Source organism: Metopolophium dirhodum, chromosome 1, assembly GCF_019925205.1.
Source record: "Metopolophium dirhodum isolate CAU chromosome 1, ASM1992520v1, whole genome shotgun sequence".
NCBI lineage: Eukaryota > Metazoa > Arthropoda > Insecta > Hemiptera > Aphididae > Metopolophium > Metopolophium dirhodum.
In genome coordinates, this window is record NC_083560.1 from 159,833,278 (window position 1) to 159,840,777 (window position 7,500).

Genomic DNA, 7,500 nt, shown 5'->3' on the forward strand with positions numbered 1-7,500 from the left:
GTACCAACGTGTGCGCTAAGGGTGCGCCCTCGGACGGCCGAAGCCGACCTGGCGAAGACGCCCCCGGACTGCGGACCAGCGCGACTTTGAACGCCGGTGGGTTCGGTCGCTAGGCCATCGTCCGCACCGTAAACGGTTCACTTTCATTGCGCCAAACGTGGTTTTTCGTAAGATCACCGTTGACTCGCGCACACGTTAGACTCCTTGGTCCGTGTTTCAAGACGGGTCGGAAAGTAGCCCGAAATCGTCGCCGACCGACGGGACCCCGCCTGCGACGGGGCCGCGTCGACGGTTCTTGCCGTCGGGCGAGCCGACCAGGAGCACCGGGGTTCGGCGCGAACGGTCACGCCGAAACGCAACCGCCGCGACGAACGCCACCCAAGCCCTTCGGCCGGCGCCCAACGGGTCGCGACGTCCGCTAACCGAGCGAAAGATCCGGCCGGCGGTTAGACCGACCGTGAATTCGCCCGGCGGGGACTCGCGGGCTCTGTCCGTTTACACCCGAACAGTTTCACGTTCTTATGAACTCTCTCTTCAAAGTTCTTTTCAACTTTCCCTCACGGTACTTGTAAACTATCGGTCTCGTGGCCGTATTTAGCCTTAGATGGAGTTTACCACCAACTTCGGGCTGCACTCTCAAGCAACCCGACTCGAAGGCGCGGTCCGATCCCGGAACGCTGTGACGGCCTCTACTGGCCTGGCACCATCTGCGGGCCATGGCCCCGTTCAAGGGAGACTTGGACCGTCACGTGCGCCCCGGCAACGAGGCCGGCCCGTACGCCACAACTCCCATAGGTGCCGCGACACAAAAGTGCGCGGCGGGATTCGGCGATGGGCTTTTCCCTGTTCGCTCGCCGCTACTAAGGGAATCACGGTTGTTTTCTTTTCCTCCGCTTATTAATATGCTTAAATCCGGCGGGTAGTCCCGCCTGATCTGAGGTCGGAACGTATCGGTTTTTTTTTTTTTTTAAATTACACGGCAGCCTGCGGTCCGCGCTCCGCCCGTACGGTGACCGTCCGCGTCCGCGTCTCGGAAGCCGGAGAGGTCCGTGGACTCTCAGCCGACCCGGCCGCGCTCTCGCGCGGCGGGCGGACGGGGACGTGCCGTTTGACGACGCGAGAACCCGTGACTGTTTGCCGTCACAACTTGGGCGGACGACCGGAGGCGGCCGCGCGCGAGCGCGGTTTTCCACGGTCGAACCGCCAATCTCGCACCACCGGAGCGGCCGACGGGCGGGCGGACAGTCCCCGGGAGGACTGCCGCCGCCGTCGGACGCCTGCCGGCGGCGCATCGGTCTGGCCGAGTATCCGGTATACGACCCTCAGACAGGCGTGGCCCGGGACCCGCGGGTCACCGAGGCCGCAATGTGCGTTCGACTGGTCGATGTTCGTATAACCTGCGGATTACACGACGACGCGCAGATAGCTGCGGTCTTCATCGATCCACGAGCCAAGTGATCCGCTGTTCGGGGTCGGGTGTTTTTTTTTTGTCGACGAAACTTCTACCGGCCACGCGCCGTGCGCGGACGCACGGCGGGGCCCGTATGGTCTTTCGACGTTAACCATCTTTCGGTCGACGCTCGGTCGGGGGTCGCGGCGCGCGGGCGGTCGGCGAGCTAGTCGCGAGCGCACGCGGCCACGGGGTCGGATTAGGCGCGCGCGAGACCGGCAAGTGCTGCCGGTACCGCGGGCCCGTCTCTAATGATCCTTCCGCAGGTTCACCTACGGAAACCTTGTTACGACTTTTACTTCCTCTAAACGGCCGATTTCGGTCATCTTCGCGATCGCGCGACGACCCAGCCCCCGAGGGGGCCGAATAACGCGCGTCCACTCCGAAGACCTCAATGCGACCGTTCAATCGGTAGTAGCGACGGGCGGTGTGTACAAAGGGCAGGGACGTAATCAACGCGAGCTGATGACTCGCGCTTACTGGGAATTCCTCGTTCACGTGGAAAAATTGCAAGCCACGATCCCTAAGCACGAAGGAGGTTCAGCGGGTTACCCGGAAGCCTGTCGGCCCAGGAATGTTAACACACGCTGATTCCTTCAGTGTAGCGCGCGTGCGGCCCAGAACATCTAAGGGCATCACAGACCTGTTATCGCTCAGTCTCGTGCGGCTATTTTCGTCCGCCGCCTGTCCCTCTAAGAAGAGTTTAAGCTCCTGGGAGCCGGCGGTAGCCCTAGTAACGTATCGTGATCCGCCGGCGACGGCCGCGAACACGGCGCGCTTCACCACGGAGCCCGACGCACGACGGACGCGCGCCGACCGGAGGTTGCCCCCCGGCCGACACACGCCCGCCGCACGCCGGGACGCGGATGGCGCGGCCGCGCTCGACGACCGCCGTGGACGACGGGCGAACGCGTTCGGGGATACCGGGCCGAGCCGACGGGTACGCGAACACGGACGGCCGAAACCGCCCGCGCCGCGCACACGCCGACCCGGGGTTACCCGCCTAGTTAGCAGGACAGAGTCTCGTTCGTTATCGGAATTAACCAGACAGATCGCTCCACCAACTAAGAACGGCCATGCACCACCACCCACCGAATCAAGAAAGAGCTCTCAATCTGTCAATCTTTCCGGTGTCCGGGCCTGGTGAGGTTTCCCGTGTTGAGTCAAATTAAGCCGCAGGCTCCACTCCTGGTGGTGCCCTTCCGTCAATTCCTTTAAGTTTCAACTTTGCAATCATACTTCCCCCGGAACCGAAAAGCTTCGGTTTCCCGGAAGCTGCCCGCCGGGTCGTTAATGAAACGCCGGCGGATCGCTAGCTGGCATCGTTTACAGTTAGAACTAGGGCGGTATCTGATCGCCTTCGAACCTCTAACTTTCGTTCTTGATCATACGAGAACGTACTTGGCAAATGCTTTCGCGTCAGTTCGTCTCGAGACGATCCAAGAATTTCACCTCTAACGTCTCGGTACGAATGCCCCCGCCCGTCTCTGTTGATCATTACCTCCGGTCCCGAAAACCGGCCCGGCGGGACGCGCGGGCGACTGGCGCCCGCGGCCCGGCGGCCCGCGCACGGAAACGCCCCGGAGGGCGATTTCGCGCGCCCGCGAAGGGCGGAGATGCGCGGGACCGAGGTCTTGTTCCATTATTCCATGCGACCAGTATTCAGGGCCTTTTGACGAGACGGCCGTGAAGCCGCCCCGCCAGATTTGAGCCTGCTTTGAGCACTCTAATTTGTTCAAAGTAAACGTGTCGGCCCGCCGACGGCAATCGGTGAAGATCACCGCGCAGCAAGATTGGAGTAGGCGGCCGCCGTCGTCGAACCCCGACGGCCGCGCGACGCGTGGCCGCGCGGCGCGCCGGAAGCCCGAGACACGTGTCCGCCTGCCGACAATACGTCCGGCCGACGTGCCGGTAACTAACACCCCGAGACGGCTGACGAGCGCGACGACGACCGCGCCGACGGGACACGTGGTCCCGCGACACGGCCGGCCGCGACACGACGGACCGCCAGGGTGGTCCGGCACCGCCCAGACACAGATCCGACTACGAGCTTTTTAACCGCAACAACTTTAATATACGCTATTGGAGCTGGAATTACCGCGGCTGCTGGCACCAGACTTGCCCTCCAATTGATCCTCGTTTAAAGGTTTTAAAGTGTTCTCATTCCGATTACGGGGCCTCGGATGAGTCCCGTATCGTTATTTTTCGTCACTACCTCCCCGTTCCGGGAGTGGGTAATTTGCGCGCCTGCTGCCTTCCTTGGATGTGGTAGCCGTTTCTCAGGCTCCCTCTCCGGAATCGAACCCTGATTCCCCGTTACCCGTTACCACCACGGTAGGCATGGAACCTACCGTCGACAGTTGATAAGGCAGACATTTGAAAGATGCGTCGCCGGTACGGAGACCGTGCGATCAGCTCGAAGTTATTCAGAGTCACCAGGTCTTTGCGCGGGCCGCGATCGGGACGCGCACGAAGCGCGCCGCGACGGGCCGGTTTTGATCTAATAAAAGCGTTCCTCCCGCGAGCGACGCCCGAGGGCGCCGCGACGGTCGGAACTCTGTCGGCATGTATTAGCTCTAGAATTACCACAGTTATCCAAGTAACTTGGGTACGATCTAAGGAACCACAACTGATTTAATGAGCCTTTCGCGGTTTCACCTTAATGCGGCTTGCACTGAGACATGCATGGCTTAATCTTTGAGACAAGCATATGACTACTGGCAGGATCAACCAGGGATCTCGGTTTTACAACAACTGCGTCCCGTGACGGATCCCCGCGGCGACGCCGACCAAGGGGCGACGACGACGCGGACACTCGTCTCGGGACGCGTGCGTCCGAGCGCCGGTCCGCCCGTGGGCAAGCCGACGCCGAGGAAGGTCGAAACGACCGTGACCGGTATACGGTCACGGCGCACGACCGACCGCGGTTCGAGTGGGATACGTGCGCGGACGGGCGCCCGTAAACCGCGCGCTTCGGTCGACGCGAGCGCCGCACTGAGCACCCGCAGAACGCGGGGCGACTGCGGCGGCGGTCGCGTGCGGAAGACCGAACACACGCGGAGAGCGAGCGCTCGCCCGACGCGACGTGACCCGTGCGGTTGACGAGAGTCGGGGTTAGCGCGTACGCCGTCCGTTTTCAGCGGACGGAGAATTACCGCGCTAGCGCCTCTCGCCAGGTTTATAACGGCCCCCAGCCGAGATCGTGGGGGAAGCCGGGACGCGACGCGAAGTCCGTCGTCCCGGGGCTTCGCCCCGGCGACCGCCGGGCACGGCGACGATGGCCGGCCGCGGCGGGAATGTTTTGGCGTCGAGAGCTCGTAACTTGCGGGAACGGTAACGGGAGTCGTCATCGATTTTTGAAAAAAACGATTTGCGCGTCGGAGGCCCACCGGAAGGCGGGCCTGCGACGCCGGTTGAGTTTTGCCACTCGGCGTGCGAGATGGGTCGGTCGCCGAAACTTGGACGGATACCATCGAAGGGCACCGGATTGCTGACCATTCCGAAGACTGGGGCAGACCGGTGCGCGGCGATGGACGCGTCGGCTTCGGCGTCGCCCGTGGCTTTGCTGTCGTACGTGATTGGCGATCGGACGCCGGCGGAACGCCGACGACCGAGTCGCTCACAAATTTACAAAATCTCGAGTTTCACAATGTGCGACGGGGGTGTTCACGCGTAGTGGTACACCCGGGTCGAAGGAACTTCGCCATCACCGTGCGTAGCGGTTAGGCGAGAATCGAAAATCCGTCAATCACCGTGCGTAGCGGTTAGGCGAAAATCACAAAATCCGTGCGTAGCGGTACGGCCGCGGATAAAGGATTACCGATTTAATTGTCGCGGACACCGGTGTCCTATAGTACTCGGAACGTACGACGTGAACACGTCTCGGGTACGTCGAGATCGAACCAACGGTTAACGAGTTATTGCACACGGAAAAACTACGTTCGAAAAGTTGAATTCGAAATCGTGTCGACGGACATCGCCGGGGCTGCCGTCATGTGCACCACCCCGGCACCGACGAATAACCGAGGACGTCGAGTGAAAAAAAAAAATCGAATTTTCACACACGGTGGTCCGTGCGACGGGACGGTACGGCGGGCGCGCAGCTCGGCGACGGTAATCACCCCTGTAACGTCGCGGTCAGCGCAGAAATTCTACGCGGTAAAGGTTTTCGGCAAAGGGGGATATCCCTGGACAACGACTCTGCGGTCTGCCCGTGATGAACGGTACGGTCGATGTCACCGGCAAACCGTGAAAACGGTTGACCGAGACCCCCGCCGTCGGAATACAGTCAATCACAGTGCGTAGCGGTTAAGCGAAAATCAAATATCGGTCTATCTCCGTGCGTAGCGGTACGGCCGCGGATAAAGGATTACCGATTTAAATGTCGCGGACACCGGTGTCCTATAGTACTCGGAACGTACGACGTGAACACGTCTCGGGTACGTCGAGATCGAACCAACGGTTAACGAGTTATTGCACACGGAAAAAACTACGTTCGAAAAGTTGAATTCGAAATCGTGTCGACGGACATCGCCGGGGCTGCCGTCATGTGCACCACCCCGGGACCGCCGAATAACCGCGAACGTCGAGTGAAAAAAAAAAAATCGAATTTTCACACGCGGTGGTTCGGATCCGGTCACGGGGACGCCGCCGCGCACCAAGGGCGACTCCGCGCCTCGCCCGTCGATGAAAAATATTTCCGCGTACGGCACTCCGAGTCCGCGGGACGTAATAATTCTTTACGTTAGTCCACCTCGCACCCGTCGAACGCCGACCAGACAAAAATCGGCAATCGATGAAGGGCACAGTGTCCACGGATCCGGTCACGGGGACGCCGCCGCGCACCAAGGGCGACTCCGCGCCTCGCCCGTCGATGAAAAATATTTCCGCGTACGGCACTCCGAGTCCGCGGGACGTGCTCGCCGAATGCCCGCACCGAATAATACCGGTAAACCACATCCACTTGCCGTATTAATATTTTACGTTAGTCCACCTCGCACCCGTCGAACGCCGACCAGACAAAAATCGGCAATCGATGAAGGGCACAGTGTCCACGGATCCGGTCACGGGGACGCCGCCGCGCACCAAGGGCGACTCCGCGCCTCGCCCGTCGATGAAAAATTTTTCCGCGTTCGGCACACCGAGTCCGCGGGACGTAATAATTCTTTACGTTAGTCCACCTCGCACCCGTCGAACGCCGACCAGACAAAAATCGGCAATCGATGAAGGGCACAGTGTCCACGGATCCGGTCACGGGGACGCCGCCGCGCACCAAGGGCGACTCCGCGCCTCGCCCGTCGATGAAAAATATTTCCGCGTACGGCACTCCGAGTCCGCGGGACGTAATAATTCTTTACGTTAGTCCACCTCGCACCCGTCGAACGCCGACCAGACAAAAATCGGCAATCGATGAAGGGCACAGTGTCCACGGATCCGGTCACGGGGACGCCGCCCGCGCACCAAGGGCGACTCCGCGCCTCGCCCGTCGATGAAAAATATTTCCGCGTACGGCACTCCGAGTCCGCGGGACGTGCTCGCCGAATGCCCGCACCGAATAATACCGGTAAACCACATCCACTTGCCGTATTAATATTTTACGTTAGTCCACCTCGCACCCGTCGAACGCCGACCAGACAAAAATCGGCAATCGATGAAGGGCACAGTGTCCACGGATCCGGTCACGGGGGACGCCGCCGCGCACCAAGGGCGACTCCGCGCCTCGCCCGTCGATGAAAAATTTTTCCGCGTTCGGCACACCGAGTCCGCGGGACGTAATAATTCTTTACGTTAGTCCACCTCGCACCCGTCGAACGCCGACCAGACAAAAATCGGCAATCGATGAAGGGCACAGTGTCCACGGATCCGGTCACGGGGACGCCGCCGCGCACCAAGGGCGACTCCGCGCCTCGCCCGTCGATGAAAAAATATTTCCGCGTACGGCACTCCGAGTCCGCGGGACGTAATAATTCTTTACGTTAGTCCACCTCGCACCCGTCGAACGCCGACCAGACAAAAATCGGCAATCGATGAAGGGCACAGTGTCCACGGAT

General features: G+C 60.9%; 2 non-coding genes across 2 annotated transcripts in view; both read right to left on the minus strand.

The window, feature by feature from the left end:
* The window catches only part of LOC132937702 (large subunit ribosomal RNA), a 4,194-nt gene extending 3,251 nt beyond the window's left edge, over positions 1 to 943 (minus strand). Inside the window, exon 1 of the ribosomal RNA XR_009663797.1 lies at positions 1 to 943. This exon is cut by the window's left edge and continues 3,251 nt beyond it. This is a non-coding gene — a ribosomal RNA (large subunit ribosomal RNA).
* A 373-nt stretch (positions 944 to 1,316) lies between these two features.
* Positions 1,317 to 1,474, minus strand: LOC132937614 (5.8S ribosomal RNA). The gene has a single exon (XR_009663735.1). It is a non-coding gene; the product is annotated as a 5.8S ribosomal RNA (ribosomal RNA).
* Positions 1,475 to 7,500: the final 6,026 nt, after the last annotated feature.